At 34.7% G+C, this 19,498-nt stretch overlaps 1 long non-coding RNA gene across 1 annotated transcript in view; it reads left to right on the top strand.

The window, feature by feature from the left end:
* Nucleotides 1–19,175, top strand: part of LOC125683328 (uncharacterized) — a 29,504-nt gene extending 10,329 nt beyond the window's left edge. Inside the window, exons 3-4 of the long non-coding RNA XR_008796258.1 lie at nucleotides 11,094–11,241; nucleotides 19,054–19,175. This is a non-coding gene — a long non-coding RNA (uncharacterized LOC125683328). The remainder of the gene's footprint in view (nucleotides 1–11,093; nucleotides 11,242–19,053) is intronic.
* Nucleotides 19,176–19,498: the final 323 nt, after the last annotated feature.

The following is a 19,498-nucleotide window of genomic DNA, read 5'->3' as shown; positions in this document are numbered from 1 at the left end:
CATAGAACAAAAATTTCAAAGATAAATCTCTTAGTAGTAAGTGTGCACATGCTTTATATACTGAAGCTAATGAGATATCCATTATTTTGTGTATAATATAAATGTACGTAAGGCGTCACAATAGTCACTGTGACGCGAGTATCTCTACCTCCACGGCCAGTCTGAATGTCTTCATTAGTGCACTGAACTACTTCAATTTGGCCTGTAAATATAAAATACTACACTCTATACACGTATACCATGATCTCAATGTCAATCCAGATAGAGCAGCACGTATCCCACCGTGCAATTATTACTTAATGTATAAGAAAATGCCATATTTGACAAAGTTTTGCGATTTGGTTAAAATCAGCGAATACCCTATTTAATTTTAATAATAAAAAAAATCAATATAAATTATGTATCATACAATCTATTTTTTATCATATAATGATGATCTCTAGTTGTTAGCATTTAGTTCTCGGCATCTGAGAGGCCCCTGAAAAATTCTCGAATGATACATAATATAACAAAGGAACAACAATAAAAACAATCTGTTTATCATATAGTGTATATTGTTTATCATATAAAGAATAGTATCATATATAATGTGGAAAATACTATAGGATTAAACATTCTTTTTGAAGAATTTATCGATGTGTAAACTCTGGGCATTTTACTCACAAACTGAATAAAAGCGTGAAGCACTTTTGTGTTAAGTTTGTGAGTAAAATGTCCAGAGTTTACACATCGATAAATTCTTCAAAAAGAATGTTTGATTCTTATAATTCCAATTCGTTCCCTGCATTATCAACTTCAATCATTTGAATACTTTCCCCGCACTATGTTGTTTGTTTTTAAGCGCGTATGTATACATAGCGTTTTTGGATTTATCGATGTGTAAATTCTCGTTTAGATTTATCTTTGTCCAATCAAAACAATTGTAATAAATAACATTGGAATTATATCAATGTATTCAAAAGGTAGTTGTGTTGTCTTGGCTACAACAATAAATATGGAATTGATTGTATATATCATAAATAAATGTTGATTGTACATTTCATAAATAATCTAGTGTACATTACAAAAAATTAAGAAAGTGCATGTAATATTGAAATAGCATCACATATAAAAACAGATGCTGTTTTGCACACCAAAGTGACTTAAATATTTACCTCTGATTTAAAATAATGCAACTGTTCCAAAAATGCTTATAATCTACAGAATTCCGCAGCCACCCGGAAGTTAACAAGCCCCCCCCCCCCCCAACAAAAAAAAAACCTTTGCCGAATTGGAATTGTCTTAGAATGCATAGACGATTAATTTAGGATTTTTTGCGTCTTTCCTAATGCCTTATAAAGATACCACTGACTAATAAAGCAGTTCATCTCGTCATCGTATTTTTAGTTCTGTAAAGTATGGGTAATGGTAAATGTAACAGTTCGCCTCAGTGTACTTCTCAAGACCCTCAAACTGAAATGTAAAATAATCTTTTTCTAGATTTCTTCCATAACACTGCTTCATCATAAGGTTGTTCTTCTTGCTTTGAAAACGCAATATACCCATTATTATTCCTAGAACGTTTTATACTATAAAGATTAAATGAAATATTTAATTACATTAATCAATTGTAACTAATTAGTCAATCATTTAGATTCATAAAACTTATTCCACGATACAAAATCATCCATCTTGGCAGTGTCATATTTAAGTTAAGGAGTTACGAGAAAAAGATACATTTTGACAATGATCTTGCCATTTACATAAAATGTTTATCGTATTCAAACAATGGTATAATATTCTGATTTGATATAAGGAACATTCAATACTCAATGACAAAAATCAAACCCGATACCGGAAAATAATCGTATTTTGTTTTTTGTTATAAGTTTTCATGTTCACAGTTTCATCATTTTAGTAACTGGGTATTCTTCTAATGCCTCCACAAAAGGACATGGACACGATTTGAGCTGAAAATTTTCTAATTTCATTTTTCCGTTTTTAATGTTTACAATGATTAACTAAGGTATTTGTAACGGTCAGCAAAAATTTCAATGCCCGTTGTCCACAATTCTTTGTTATGTAAACAAGGCTCGCGCCCTGTTTTTGTTTACATATAAGCTAGACACACCAGTAAGACTTCATTTAAAATAGATTTTTCAATTTACGAATTAATTCTGAACATAATTAAATAGTTTCTAGTGTTTAGCGCATCTCATTTTGTTTTCAACATGCTCTTTTCTAATGAGCAATCTACATGTAAACAAAAACATGGAACGAGCCTTGTTTACATAACAAAGAATTGTGAGTGTTGTATCTCACTTGCAACTAAAAAAAATGATATTTAAATTTTGGTTGACCATTAGAAATACTTTAGTTAAACATTGTAAACAATAAAAAGGAAAAATAAAATTTTCAGCTCAATCGTGTCCATGTCCCTTTAAACCTAAAACATGTTTGCTTAGTTACCTGTAACCCGATTTATAGGATGATCCTGACTATTATGGAATAAATATAGCTTAAACTAACCCGAGTTGCATTAAATCTGAGGCCTGTTTAACGCACCTTATTATATGTTCACAGTCAGTCTTGATTTTAAGGTTTTTAACATTTTAAACATTAGTACATATACCGATAAACAGTGTCTCGAAATCTAGAATAAAGAAATTTTTGGGGAACCTCTGAACGCACCTATATGTACCTTGTAACAGATTGAAACTTGTAAGAGGCCAGCTAAAAAGTAAAAAGAAGTTAACGAACAGTGACCAATCTCATAAATTCTATAAAGAATACAAAATTAAGAGTAGAGCAAACACGGGCCATTGGCATATCAGAGGTGGAATCATGTGCATAAATGGAGTAAGCATCATATTTTTACCGGTCACATCCGCCGTGAGACCTATATGTATATCTCCATCAGGTAAACGGGGTAATCCATAGTCAAAATCATGACCAGTGATTAAGAACAGCCTAACAATTGGTGTCAAGCACGTCGGACAGCATTTGACCTCATGACAGGTTGTATTGGCAAATTAGGTCATCGCAACGACAATAGAATTTGTGAAATGCTGACTTTAAACAAACCTCAGTAACATCGACTTATTTGTCACTAGCCTGCATCGATTAAAAAACTTATACACAGAACATGCTCTTGCGTATGGAATCAGCTGAATAACGATTACATGCAGGTGATAACAGAATATTAGTACACAAATATTGAGAGGTTGAGGAAGCACAAATCATTCCGTTTGTCAAAAAGTTGAGTTGTTAGTTTGCATTTAACATTTATATTCAAAATATCCACATATGAAGCAGATATGAAAGTATTTGCTGCATCACCATATATATGAATGTCAATTTTGCATAAAGTCCCTTACAGAACAAGTTTTTAATTTCATGAAGTATGCAATGCACACACTATCTCAAATCATATCCTCTAGTCATCATAAGATTATATATCTACATGTATTTAAAGTCGGGTTTACATACAGAACCATTACAATGTATGTAGCTCTTTTAAAAGGACATATCGCATGTTTTAAAAAAGTATACAAAATTATATGAATTCTTCTTTTTTATTATTAATTATTTTTAATAGTTAGTTTGGCGAAATATTGCGATAATCAATCACAATACAGATCTACCCCGATTGCAAAAAATATCGTTCGATAGTATGGTAGTCACGTGGTACAGTGACGTCACATGCAACCTTCTACGATCAGCTGGATGTAAAAGTTTATATATACATATATCTTTAAAAAACCCAACTTTTATTCACCATGGACAACATTTATTTCGAAGTGGACAATTTTCTCCGAGTTTTAATATTCAAACCGTATATGTTTTAGCCACCAGTGTGTACAAATATCTATGTAAATACACAATAATGTAGCGAGAAAAACCAGTTTGAAATAGACAATTGCGAGAAAATGTTTACATTGGTCGTTGTCTGGTCACAATTTGGTCAGATTGTTCCTTTAAACGTCGATACTTGTGTTGTTTTCATAATAAACTGCATTTATTATTTATTTCTGGATTGTAAAAATTACGATACAGGTTACGTCCTTGACAGCTAGGCCTACTACATGTAATAAATAATAATAAAAAAAATTTAAAGTAGAATTCATAAAAATATATTTTAATAAAACAATATTATTTTCTTTCTTAATATTTAATACAGTGCTCTACACGTCGCTATGAAGTGGAAGCGCGGTATCTTGCTGTACTTGATATTATGAGTTCATTTTAAAAAAAAAAAATTGAAAGCATTATAATTCAAAGTTAGGAATTACAATATTTTATTATCTATGAATGTTCAATTACTTTCGATCTTTATTATTATTTGTTGGTAAATCTACTTGTTGGTAGTAAGTATGTTCTAACAAGGTCATCTTTTAATCCCAAGGTGCGAGTGTGTATTTTGTGAAATGATGAAGACCAGTAAAGAATGCATATGTTGTAGGCCTAGCTGTGCTTTAGCTCTTACATAACCAATTTCTCGCACTTTAACTGGGTCTCTGTCCAAAACAAGTGCATGGGCAAAAGCGACTGGTTTTTTTAAAATAACAAAGCCCATGCGCCGACAAAAATTACCCAAGTCTTTTTCTTCACACCTTCCTTCCTTCGAAAAATAATAATCTAAAAACCCAGTTTGCATCCCTTCTTCTGACAGCTAGTATATACCCATCAACGGCAAAAACACCCTCCTGCAATGCTATCTGCCAGCCGTTGAAGGGGCATAGACACGATTTGGGCTGTAAATTTTCTTCTTCATTTTTAATGTCTAGAATGCTTAACTATGGTATTTCTAATGATCAGCAAAATTGTTAATGTCGGTTGTAGAGGTATATGAGAAATACAGAGCTCACAATTCTTTGTCAAGTAAACAAAGATCGTGCCATGTTTTTGTTTACATAGATTAAGTGTCGTTTAAAGCATTTTTTTTCCAATTTACAAATTACTTCTGAACACAATTAAAAAGTTTCTAGTGTTTGACACATCTCATTTTGTTTTCAACAGGCTAATTTCTATGAAGCAATCTATATGTAAACAAAAACATGGCACGATCCTAGTTTACTTAACAAAGAATTGTGAGTACTGTATCTCACCTGTAACTCAACAACTAATGCTCAAACTTTGGTTGACTATTAAAAATACTTTAGTTAAGCATTGTAAGCAATAAAAATGGAAAAATAAAATTTCAGCTCAAATCGTGTCCATGCACCTTTAACGGATAATTGACTTTTTGTTGATTCGTTTATCAAATGGATAACAGCTGTTTTCATACCTCCTCGCTCGAGGTCGCGTATGACGCCACACATAATGGCGCGTGAAATACCGGATTTGAACTTTGTCGCTTTCAAACTCGAAAACTATGGGAAAGTATTTCATTTAAAACACACTTGAATTCAATTTAGGCATGCAAAGAATTAATTTTGCTAAATTTTTTTTAAATCATTTAGCAATATGCGAGATGTCCTTTAAGAGCTTGTGGACAAACGGCACAACGATTTTTCGTAATAGTATCAATGTATTGTTGAACTGTCAAATTGTCATCAATGATGACCAAGCAGGTCCATGAAAAATGATAGGAAATTACTATTTTGTAGTGGATTCTAATTGGGAAAAGTTTTACCATTTTCATTTCTCTGAATATTTGGATCCCGTGGGGATCCTAGTTAGTAGCAAGTGTGACACACCTCCTAGGCACCTGATCCCACTTCTGGTGTGTCTAGGGGTCCGTGTTTGCCCAACTATCTATTCTGTATTTGTTATAGGAAAGGTGAAGATAACGAACAGTGATCAATCTCATAACTCCTATAAGCAATACAAAACAGATAGTTGGGCAAACACGGACCCCTGGACACACCAGATATGGGATCAGGTGCCTAGGAGGAGTAAGCATCCCCTGTCGACCGGTCACACCGTGAGCCCTATATCCTGATCAGGTAAACGGAGTTACCCGTAGTCAAAATCAGTGTGCCTAGAACGGCCTAACAATCGGTATGAAACACGCCAGACAACATTTGACCCGATGGTAGTTTGTATTGACGAACTAGATCGTTATAACGACCATATAATTTCCGAAATGCTGGCTTCAATCGAGACTGTTGAAACCACTGTACCATCAACTTGTTTGTCAGTAGCTTGCATCGACTTAAAAACTGACCATACGCAGAACAAGCTCTTGTGTATCGAATCAGTTGAGAGATATCAACACCATATGCAGGTGATAATGGAATATGTAGTAGGAGTTATGAGATTGATCACTGTTCTCTATCTTCACCTTTCATTTAGTGAATGTTCTGAAAAACTGATTGGCGCAAAGTTAGCTTTGGACATTTCTTGCAGTTGTTCGGTCCGGAAGGTCATGGTCAAGGTCATGGTTGTAGCTTTGTTTTCAGATAGAGAACTTCGTCTTCGGTTATATGGTTTATAACAAAAGTGTTAACCTCATTATTTCATTGGAAAATTTACAGCTGAGGAGGTATTTCGATGGTATATCATAAATATAATAATTATAGGTTATAGACTTTGTATGGGAAAATATAACGACCGAGTTTTTAGGCGCGACAAAAAACGAGGTCGTCATATTTCTCATACAAAGTCTATAATCTTTTTATTATATACTTTAAATTTCATTTAGAAACTAACAATAATTTTATTTTTAACAACTTTATCGGTTTAACTGAGTAAAAGATGAAAAACACGAAAAATTTGAAAATTAACGGCGTAGAAATTTTATTGTGACGTAATGTTTGCGGGCCGGAATGTTTCCGGGCATACATGTATATCGTGTGATACAGTATATGCCCTCAAACTTTTAAAGAAAAAAGAAGAGATGAAATTGAAAGTATATAATAACCTAAGGTTATTATTCATGCGCATATACAAGTGCATGTACGTTTTATGTTGCTTAGGAAAAGATGAAGATAACGAACAATGATCAGTCTTATAATTCCTAGAAAGAGTACACAATTTAGAACAGGGCAAACACGGCCTCATGGAAACACGAGGGGTGGGATAAGATGCTATGATTGGTAGGCATCCCTTGTTGAACGGTCAAGTCCGCCACAAGCCCTATCTATTGATGAGGTAAAGATATTAATCCGATGTCAAGAAATGCTTAACAATTTTTAGATCGGAAAGGATATTGTATGGAATTGATAAAAGCCCGTTTCTTGATCACAAACTAAAATTGAATGTCAATATAACGCACTTCGAGAAATATATTATTGATAAAAGTTGAAATAGGGCCAAATTTAACTTACTTTGAAAAAAGGCGATGGTGAACAGTTACCAATATCAAATTCTAAAAACAACGCAAAATTAAGATTAGGGCAAACATGGACCCCTCAACGCATCAGATGTGGAATCAGGTGCTTAAGAGGAGTAATATCCCCTGTTGACCGGTCACGCCTGCCCTGCGCTTTCTTAGATTATATCTTGATAGGGCAAATGAAACAACCCACAACCAGAACCAACACTAAAAGAACGGTCTAGCAATCTGTGCGAAACGTGCCAAACAATATTCGACCTAATGACATATTGTACTTGCAAATTAGATCATTATACCAATCATGGAAGTAGTGAAGTACTGACTTTGAATGAGACTATTTAAACTTTAGTAATATTACCTTTTTTTCCAGTAGTCTAATTGATCCTACTCAAGACGTGTTTCGTGTATTGAATCAATCTGAAGACATGAATATCATATGCAAGTGGAATATCGCTACCTGAACATGGGAAGCTAACAACATAGAAGAATTTACAAAGTAGAATAAGCTGGACCGAACTGTAAAAAGGGATCCAAATTCCAAAGTACTTTAAACGTTGTTTTAAATTGGTTAGAACATTGTTTTTCATTTGATGCAAGGTGAAGATAACGAACAGTGATCAATCTCACAACTCCTACAAGCAACACAAAATAGATAGTTGGGCAAACACGGACCCCCGGACACACCAGAGGTGGGATCAGGTGCCCAGGAGGAGTAAGCATCCCCTGTTGACCGGTCACACCCGCCGTATAAAACTATCATGTGTATGTACCAATATAGAGAAACCAAAGTATCGTAAATGAAGTGAAAGATGAAAACATCTACTAATATATATAATGATATCAATATCGGTCTAAGTATTGACCATCTTCACTTTTCCAAAGTTATGTTATATATCTACGTGTTCACAAAGCCTCGGTGTTGTGAAGTTGTTTTCGCTATATAGCCTTACCATGATCTATCACGGAACTATATGCATTCTTGGAGGCAACAAATGAGTTCAGAGTTCAGGGCAGGATGATACACCCCAATTGGCACCAACTTGGAATTCCTTATGGGTACATTGATAGTGGATTTTATTTTTACAAAAAAAGTATCAGGGAACTTTTAATATATAGGTCTTTATTTGCTTCCGCATTAATAAACTCTTTGGTGGTTCCAATTAAATTCAGAGGAGGAGGGTGAAGGTATTCGTCAAAGAAATGAATAATCAAGAATTTGCAATTTCATTCGTCATAGATATGGACATTGATTTCGTAATTGCATTTGTCATATAACTGAATATATTCAATAACGCCATAGAAATGAATATTTAATAATTTGTAATCGCATTTGCCACAGAAATGGATATTCAATAATTTGCATTTGTTGTTATGGTGACGCAAACACAAAAGTGCACATTGTTTGTTCACGTCATCAACAATTAGATCGATTCAAATGTAAATTTATAAATCCGTTCACCAATAATATTATTCGCAGAAAAGTATAACGAAAAGTGGATCTCGGCTGTCTTACTATACAACGGGCAAAAACTGAAAACGAAGGGGCTGATTTATGATCAGCACTACTCGTTGACGCCAATATTTTCATTTTGAGGTAATTAGCATGATGCATTTGGCTAAACTATAAATGATGATATTGTACTAAGCTTTCAATAAATTATGACCGTCATATTCACATTTGTTTGAAATTTTTAGGCTAGTTTTATTTTTAGTCGGACGACTTCATCTGACTTTCAAACTATTGTCTTGGTGGTATACTTGACAAGGTTGATGCGTATTAAACAAATCAGATTATACGGATTTGTTCTCTTTTATTGCGTGATTCCTTTGATTGAACATCATAAACGGAATATTTAATTATCCAAATTCTTAATACTTCTTCAGAATATACGACAACGAACCCAGTTACCGACTTGAGATTAGAAAGCTTACATTTATAGATATTTCGCTTAACCCTGATAATTATAGTAGATATTCATAAACCAAGAGAGAATAATGTTCTAAATGAGCACAAGGCCAAACCGTGTACCTGGAAATAAGGTTAACAACTGTATATATAAACCAGTCATTACACCAAGGAAAACAGTTGTACTTAATTACATGTTGTAGGCGACCATCAATTCTCAGAATTTCGAAAGGAAACAGAGCGAAAAATAGAAAGTAAATAGAGGCAAAAGTAGAAAAATAAGACGTATTTAATGGATGTGATCATGAGGTATCGTAAGATAATTTTAAAGACGATAACCTAGAATGTTTGCAAGATGTTACCCGCATTCAAGGATACACCAAGCGCAAATATTGATTAAACAGTGGAAATCTTTTAATGTTTGTGTAATGGAGGTGGGTTGGTTATACACGTATATCTATTGTTTAACGTCCAGCTCGAGAATGGAGACGTTTATAACTGGGGAATCAAATGAATACCACATATTACTGTATTCAACAAGGATTAGGAAAACCTTGCTCTCTCGCATCGGAAAGCTTCAGACACATCCTATCTAGAACACTTTTGTCCGCATACACGTGTGGTAAATAATTAACGAAATTTGATTATTTTTGACGAGACAATTACGGTGTCGTCTCTAGAGAAAGGTTAACAGACAGCGATATGGGAGATCAGCGCTTAAATGCCATTACCTTCTGATGTTCCAGTAATATGTATGCTTGTGATAAATAATTTATTATCTCTGTATTTCAATTTTGCTCTGTGTCAAATACATTTAAAACTCACCTGAGTGTGCTAGGGAGAACACGATACCATAGAATATAATACGAATATGTACAGCTTACTTTCACTAATTATTAAGACACTATGCTCCGACTATATGAAAATAATTAACAATCCTTTTATTGCCAAAACGAATTGTAAATGAATGCAAATTAATTCAATTAGGCATAAAACTGTCAGCACTGCTGCACTTTTTAGCGTTTAATTCATTTTTAAATCATAAGATACTAATACTTAAATTATATCTCCCCGCCTGACAGATGATGATAAACAAGAGAGACATTAGCAAAGAATTTGAAGTTTAATTTGATGAATGATCCCAAAGAGTAATGTTTTTGCTGTTTTATAAACAATGACTTCACCCCCGTCAGATGATTCCGATTTTGGAAATCAACTTTTCTACCGCTGAACATTATATGCACAGACTAATTTGCAGGACGCATTAGAAAGTAATTAAAATTTACAATTAGACAGAGATAAACGATTGATGCGTTTATGATAATTACACTTGTTTATTTATCATGTAGCCGTTTTTGAATGCTTAATTATTCCGTGCAATTAAAAAAAACAAAACCAGGACTGAAAATTTCACCCTTCACTGAACGGCAGGGTAAACCGGAAATCATACTTTAATTCATTATTTGTATGCATCTGAATTTATATTTTTCATATATGAATTAAGGCAAACTTTCCCTTCGAGACGTTCGAAATTCTATTTTCTTTGCGTCCGTGTTTTTGTCCTGAGCAGAAATAATTGGACTCGTCTCCGCTCTAGTCTGCAGGAGATATATACGCTGGTGTTGTTTTGTGGGAATTTTACGACTCCCGTCGAAGGGACCACTGAGCCAGATTATTTGGCCACCCCCATAAAGAACAAGATTTACAGCCCAATAACACAAGTTCAAAAGAAACAAAAATTCAATTTGTCTAACTAATTACCATAGCATATTTTATGCTTCTGTTTCTCTGCTTCTGAAGGAATTGGTCGTTGGTTGTTGTTTTACTTCTATTTCCTATCGTTTATTCTCATTAATATATCACTCTAAAAGATCAGCATTGCTTCTAAACAATGTCCTGAATATCTTTATCATCAAACAAATTTTCCAGGTGAAACTTTTTACCAACCTGAAGGATGTAGCATGGAAAAGAAAGTTCACAACAGTAAAATGGACAACACTTAACAGGAACAGGACAAGATGGCGGCTGCATAGTGTGGAAATCAGTCACAAAAACATCATTCAATTGGATAAATAAAGTACATGTATATATAATGTTGCTTCTATAGAATACGGACTCTTTGGTTTACATTTTATATTATCAGGCGGTCCGCTACAAGTTAACTTTTCCAATCATCTGCACCTAAAGACATGTGCGTGAATAATTAGAAAATGTCAGACTAGCGTGAATAATAGAATATGTATACTTTCTAAAATGCATTGACTGCATTTTACAACATACACTTGCCTTTCTAGTTGGAAGTAATGCATCCGTTGGGTTTCTATTTTCATTTTATTGCTACAAATATTACGCTTTAGGTGTTCTTCAATTTGAAGATATTGTGTGCATAACCTACTAAAATTATTGTGTTCAGAAATCTAATGCCATGAAGACGTTCATATCATACATATGCGTGCAAAGCAATATCCTCCAATCCAAGATGCGTTTAAAAACCTTGGGCACCCTTTTTTCTTTATCACAAAATTTTGTTTGTCGACGCATACTTGTAAAGCAGCCTCCGTAAGGTTTCCCAAATCGACATGCTCTATGTTTCTTTCGATAAAATCATATGTAACGCTATATCTTGGGATGCCTTTGCACATAGATAGATAGATAGTGTCTCAGAAACGTATATCATCTATTCACGGTAGCTCAGTGGAAGAGCGTTCGCTTTGTGACCGGGAGGTCGTGAGTTCGAGCCCGGCTCGTGTCATGGCTACGCCAAACCTAAGACGTAAACATGGGTAATGATTGCTACTTCACCAAACACTCGGAATTTGAAACAAAAAGCACAGGTCTTTTGGATATGACCTTTAAAACGGAGGCTCCGTGTCGTGGTAAGCGTTGGCACGATAAAGAACCCTCACTGTTACGGCTCCGAGTGCTAAAGTTTGTGGTACTTCACCTATAGCTGCTGACATCTCAATATTAGTGAAAAATTCTCCACGGGACGTAAAACAAACAATCAACCAGAAATGCCAGGGGCGGATCCAGGAATTGCGGTTACGGGGGGCGCCACTTTATGAGGCAGGGGGTCTGGGGCCGCCATGAAGCCCCCAGTGGGTCCAGGACAAAACCCTGGTGGGGGCCAGGGGGCTTCGCCCTCCGAAGCTCCTGGATTTTACAGATTTTATAGGGCTTGAAATATGTCTCCTATTTAGTCATTCGTACATGTACTATTTTCTATCATTTTTTATAGGTGAAATTAATATTTTAAGTGTTTTTGAAAAAAAATTAGTATGAGTGCTAGCCTTTTAGTACATATTTTAATTATGTAAAACTTTTCTGTTTGAGCTGACGAAACGACAGGTCGTCCCGAAAATTTGACAATTGTTCAGAGTTTTAAGGCGAAGCGGCGATATTTCAGCCGTGTATCGGATTTTATTTTGGACCAGTATTCGCATTGAAAGCGGGTCATCCCTGCGCAATGTGGGCAATCGGTAAATACAAGTTTTTTTCTATGAAATCCCGTAGATACCTTGACCTTAAAATAAATAGGTTTTTTTCTCTTTTGATAACAAAGCTACATGTGAATTATCAAGTCAGTCGAGCAAAAATAAGCTCAGTGTCACACACACACACAACGAGCGAACGGTCTCTCAATGAATTGCGAGGGGATAAGCTTAATCTTTTATGACAAAGGAACTCACATTACGTCCAACGGACCAAAGGAAGTATAAATCAACTGCACATATTTGCTAATAATTAGTGAATTTTATGCAAGTTAATGACTGTCAATACGCAGTGTGAACAATTTTGGTGCATATGACTGTACTATTCCATTCGGAACAAAGTCCAACATAATATATGTACATGTATTAACACGTGATCTAATCCCCGGGTTTTAAGGTGTCATCCGAGACACGAAATATTCACTTCAGAATATGTAGCGTTTGGCAAAAGAATAACTGCCTATTGGTACGTCTAAATTTCAAAGGAATAACTGCCTATTGGTACGTCTAAATTTCGAAGGAGTAATAACTGCCTATTGATACGTCTAAATTTCAAAGGAATAGTAACTGCCTATTGGTACGTCTAAATTTCGAAGGAATAATAACTGCCTATTGGTACGTCTAAATTTCAAAGGAATAATAACTGCCTATTGGTACGTCTAAAGTTCGAATGAGGGTTCGAACTCACCAGTGAAGGTATAAGAGAACTCACTAGATCAAAGGGTTAGCCACCGAATTCAGAACATCTGGCGACACGACTGCTGCGACACCGTCTGAACATATTCGGAATAAGAATTTGATCGCATTTTCGGCAACTGATTCCAACATAACGGGATTAGTCGGCGAATAGCTGACAACCAATCACAGAACAAAATCAAAGGTCAGTAAAGAGATGATGAGCGTTTGAAAAACGGCGAGAAGTTTCAATGTGAACGACGGCGAACGCTGCGAAACCACTTTACAACCGCTCGATGAGCAGTCGCTAATGATCCGCCGATCGATCGCCGGATCCCCGCCAATAAATCACAGATCGAGTCTAGATAAAAGCGATCGCCACACAAAGAAGACTGGTCTGCGATTCAAATAGGACCATATAAACACTTCTATGGGACCATCGCGAGCTCTGAGCGAATAAATCAATCACGTCCGGTCTTTTGTTTGTGCTCAAATGACTGCATGCGTCCGAGTTTATTTTGCGGCCTTTCCGAGACTGCATGGAGTCATCTGAAACCTCTTTGCGATTGCTATTTTTTGGGTGGGGTTGTGTCATCGCAGCCGTTTTCATATAGAAAATGCTGCCTCTACATACATCGATATAACTAAAGGCTAACATAAAGATTCCGTCATTGTCTAGGTATTGACATTATCAGAGGATAACAACTAGCCGGCCCATTGTTTAATCACATTACCAGGGGCTAACACTGTACTTGCCCCATTGTTAAATCACATTACCAGGGGCTAACACTGTACTTGCCCCATTGTTTAATTACACTACAAGAGATTAACAACGAACTAAACCCGTTTTCAGCAAGATAACAGAGTGAGATATCCAAGCCGTGCACTAACGTGTCTCCATACAATGTTAATGTGGACACCCGGACGGCCCAAAATGAAATAATGCATTCTATATCAAAAACAGTTGCATTTCGAATGCTCTCTGTGTCTGTGTTTCTTGCGTATCTGATACTAGTTTGGGATGTGGTACAATATCATTGAAAACTCGGAAGCGTAAACAAAACCATTTGTTTTTCATTAACTCGTAGTGAAAAATGGGTAGTAAAATTGCTGCACAACTTATAATAATTTTTTTTAAATATAAAAGTTACTTCGCCCTAGTTGATATTTCGCCACGTGATCTCCCGTTAGAAGTGAATGTCACAGGTATTTCGAAGGAGACCTTACATACCAAGGCCCCTTGTCACGGTAGGCTTTAGCGTAATAAAGAAAACTCATTGCTGCAAAATATTTAATTCAGATTATATCTGTGATGCTGAATTAAATTCTTTTGTTATCCACCTGCATCCCATTCCCATTTAGCCAGTACAAATTTTACTTGTCTTTCTGCAAAGTGTTGGCGAAGAGGGATTACTACATGTATGTATAAGTCAAATGTGACACCTTGCATACAGCTATAGCTACATGTACCGCCCCGATATGGGCAAAATATTCTTTATATTTTCATTTTGAAATGCTTAGGAGGTTTTGCCTTTTCATTCCAATATTATTTGTGATTACCTACGTCTAAATAGAGCATCCATACATCAAAGGTTTGCAAAAATGTAACTTTTATGCTTTTTGTTTAGAAAATAAAAAAGTTTATAGAATTGTACTTAATCAGTTTGAACTAATAATAAGTCCCAAACAAAGTAGAAAATCTATTCAGGAATTTATATATTCATATAGCTAGATCAGAAGAGTCTAAACTTCGGAAAAAGTGATTTGCAAGTTCAATGTCAATCTGAATATGGACAGTTTTTACGACTAATCATTTTATATTTTTAAACCCCTGCCTCCCTTCCCATAGGTATGGTATGAAAGGTGAAGATAACGAACAGTGATCAATCTCGCAACTCCTATAAAGTATACAAAATAAAGAGTTAGACAAACACGGACCCCTGGATATACTAGAGGTGTGATCAGGTGCCTAGGAAGAGTAAGCATATTCTGTCGACCGGTAACACGCGCCGTGAGCCCGATTACTTGATCAGGTAAACGAAGTAATCCGTAGTCAAAAGCAGTGTGCCAAGAACGGCCTAACAATCTGTATGAAACACGTCAGGCAGCAATTGACCTAACGATAGGTTGTATTGGCAAACTATATCATGATAACAAACGATACTGTTGAAACCCCTTTAACATCAACTTGTTTGTCAGTAGCCTGTCTCGATTTAAAAACTTATCATACGTAGAACAAGCTCTTGCGTATCGAATTAGTAAACACCGTATGCAGGTGATAATGGAATATTGCTAAATAAATATGGGAAGTTGACGATGGAGATGCTGAAATCATCCCGTTTGTCATAAAGTTGAGTTGTTACATGTAGTTTGCCGTAAATATCTATTTTCAACAGAATATCGAAGTACGAAGCAGATGTGGAGGACTCTGTTGTGTCTTTTATCTCGAGTTCACAGGGATATATCGAATCGACATATGAAAGAAAATTATTGTTAATAGATAAAACGTAGTCGGTATATCTAACTGTCTCCATCAATTTAGAGAGTGAGGCTGATTTAAAGATCTATCACAGTCAACTGTGCCGAACGTTAGATTAACGTTAAGCAGCCCTGGTTATGTACATACACGAGAAGAAAATGTTTGTGATTTCTTGATATACAATGTATTTAGGATGGGTGTCTATATTTAAATATTCATAACAGTAATATAAGAACGCCAAAATAATCAAAAAAATAGGTTTCCTTGTATATCAACAGTTAACCTAGATTTCAATTCAGACAGTTGAATACAGTGGAGTCAATGATGGATGATCGTTTTAGCTAAATAGTTAAGCTTAATAAACGTCAAATATATTTCAAAAGAAATTGACCCACTAATAGTTATGAAACCTCAGCAAAGTCTGTTTAAATTTCTCAACGAAAACGTAAGGTAATTTCTTATCGAGGAATGAGATATTTATATGAACAATTATAATGATGAGGTGTTTCAATTTGTATTTCAGTTATATTTATATAGTTCTTAAATTTCATCGAGGGATATTCTAAGGTAGATTTAATGTTAAATCTTGATAGAGAATAATACACTACAGTCTAGAAAGATACTTTCTTTGGAATTGTAAGCGCAATAAAATTGACACACCTTTTTTTTTTCCTGGTGAGCCTCATGCAATTACCGTTCTTCGTTAATTAAAAACTTTGAGATGGGATTGGTATGTACAAATTCAGAAATTCCCTAGTTTAGAATTATAAACATTACACTACACTGCAAATTAAGTATATGAAATTTGGGTTGTGCGCATGATGGATTGTTCTTTAGTTTAATGCAAGGGTTGGGCCGATCAGCCATAATGTAAACATAAGACATTGTCCTAAATTCCTTACCATGGTCACCAAGTATAAAAATATACATACATTCATTAATACACTTATAACGTACAGCAATGAAAAATCAAACTTAGAACACTTCAAGCAATATTCAACATATTTGTATATAAATACTGGTCTGGTATAATGTGTTTGACGTATCAAACGGTATTATATTGCTGAATTTATTTTTTGTATACACCTTAACGATGTACATCTCTTAACAATCGATTAATGAACAGTCTTAGGACTTTTATAGTAGCTTTATTATACACTTAATATGATGACGTAACACAGTGGTAGAGTGTAAGATAAATCTTGAATACGAAGTTACTGGCTCAAATTTTGCATTTCATACTTTTTAATGCGACAATTATATTTTTGTGGACTAATAAACACTGCATTTGTTTAAGTTCCTGGACACCATATGAAAAACAATTAAAGTACATGTATATGTTAGGGAATTCAGGTCAAGAAATGGATATATGCCCAAGTATGAAAATACCAGATAGTTTGATCACAGTAAATGACCAGCAAAATGTAGTATTGAGATTGAGTACTTTGTAAGATGTCAATCGACTGACTACAAATATTTAAATAAAACTCGGTAGATCTAGAGACGTACATCCAACCATCGATATCAAAGGTACCACAACCAAGTAATTCTAAGTGTTTGAGAAATGTTAATTAATAACCTTGCAAATACTGAGGACTCATTTAAATTCGTGACGACTAATTTTCGTGGATTTTCGATATTTTACACTTCCGTTGTAATGCAATTTCGAGGGTATGATTTCTGTACATTTCAACGTTACATAAATTGAGTATTTTGTTGTGTTCATGGGATACGGGTACCCACGAAAATTGAGCCCCCACGAAATCGAATGATTTATCAGTATTAATCCATACGAATACAACCGGCTGGGAATCCTTATCTCGTATGGAACGGTGAAATAGAACTTTTTGTCCAGTATTTATCTCGTGGAATGAAATATTGCATTTCATAGTGATTGACTGTGAAATGTTATCCGCAAAAAAATAATCTTTAGGCGATGCCAACATGCCATATTTAAAACTACCGGGAAGCAGATCTGTTGCAGAGCATCGAATGTCTCTGCTGTCTAGGAAATGGTAAGATTGTTTGGCCTATATCTTATAAAAATCTAGTATAAACATTTTATATATATCACGTGCTTCAGAAAACAAATGGAGACTCGCAGTTCGTTAACCCAATGGAGTGATATTTCATTTCTCAAGAAGACAGATATGAGACGAGAAGAAAAATGATCGGTGTACTGTCTATATCGCAATGTTTGGTTACACTTGATCTCATGGTTTTTCAATTACATAAGGATTAATTTGAAGAAAGAAATGACAATATCTAGTCACAATCACGAAGTAACGTGGATAAAATGTGTATGCAAATTGTCAAGTTTTCATACAATAGAACAATGTATACTTGCCAAAAATATTCATATGCATTGTCAGAGAGATCATCAATCTTAATTTATCCCTTACCCCCCAAAGCGATAGAGAACCTTTTAACAGATTTGATAAATCATCGAAAACATTACCTGAATATGAACACTTTCTTTAAAATGCCATATTCATTACTCATTAAAGAAATATTCTCAAACATTCAATGCATTACGCTCGTACACATACTGAAGTTTCGTAGTCTTTCATTCGATCACTTCTTCGGCTAAGCCATTTCATATCACCAAGACTCAATATATATAAAACTAGACTTTTCGTTTAACTAAGTAACATAAATATAATGTTTATTTGCAATCTCATCGAGTGCATTATTTACTTCAGTAATTCATACAAAATCAAATAAATTCAATAAATGTACGCATCAATAGAATTCAGGTTTTTTTCAAAAATATTTAAGCTATCTATCAATATTGGTTAATGTGATGAAACAAAGAGAGGTATAACTTATAAATAACACACATTATGTAAACAATTCTTTCCTGACACATAAGTTTCTAAACTTTTAGCCATTTTTGCCGGGAATGTATTTTGGTGAAAATGGGAAAATCTCTTAACTACTATAAGTGACAGTGTTACTATAAATTGCAGTTTGTTGATTGCAGGGTATTTAAGCATACCCTTCTATCTATGCTTTACAATTCTTATGATTACATACTCAGGTGCCCACCATACATGCATATTAGGAAAAAGTTTAAATTAGTTAAAACAAATATTGACATAAAACAAACAATAGACAAACGTTTACAACTTTCATCAATTTCTAAACGTATTAAGAATGTTACATGTATATTTAGTCAAGTACATTTAAACCTAACTCCAATAAATTAGGCTTACTATCCTTTCTTATCACTTTTTTCTCACAGGAGTCCTAGTCAAGTCAAAGTTAAGACCTCAGAAAGGTAGTGATCGTACCTTCGCCACACGCCACACGCTTTGCAGTTAGAATTCAGAGCCACGGGTCTTTCGGATGAGACCTTAAACACCAAGGGTAAGTGTCACAGTAAGTGTTGATACAGTTCAATCCACTACCTAGCTTTTATCTGTTCTTTCTTCAATTATAGTTTATAATTTCATAAACCATTTATTGACAATAATATTGCTGGTTATATGTACATGTAAGCGAGACAATTAGGAAAAACAAAAGAGCTCATATATTTCAATCATCAAAGCAAAGTTGATATATCTACATTGAATATTTAGCTAAGCTATATATTTACTCTACAGAATATCCATCAAGTCCAAAACGTGAACCATCGCTTACAAGATGAACACCAACTAGCAGGTGCGATAGTGATCTTTAAACACAAA

The sequence above is a fragment of the Ostrea edulis genome, chromosome 6 (assembly GCF_947568905.1).
Source record: "Ostrea edulis chromosome 6, xbOstEdul1.1, whole genome shotgun sequence".
Lineage (NCBI taxonomy): Eukaryota > Metazoa > Mollusca > Bivalvia > Ostreida > Ostreidae > Ostrea > Ostrea edulis.
This window is presented reverse-complemented; position numbering and strand designations above follow the sequence as displayed.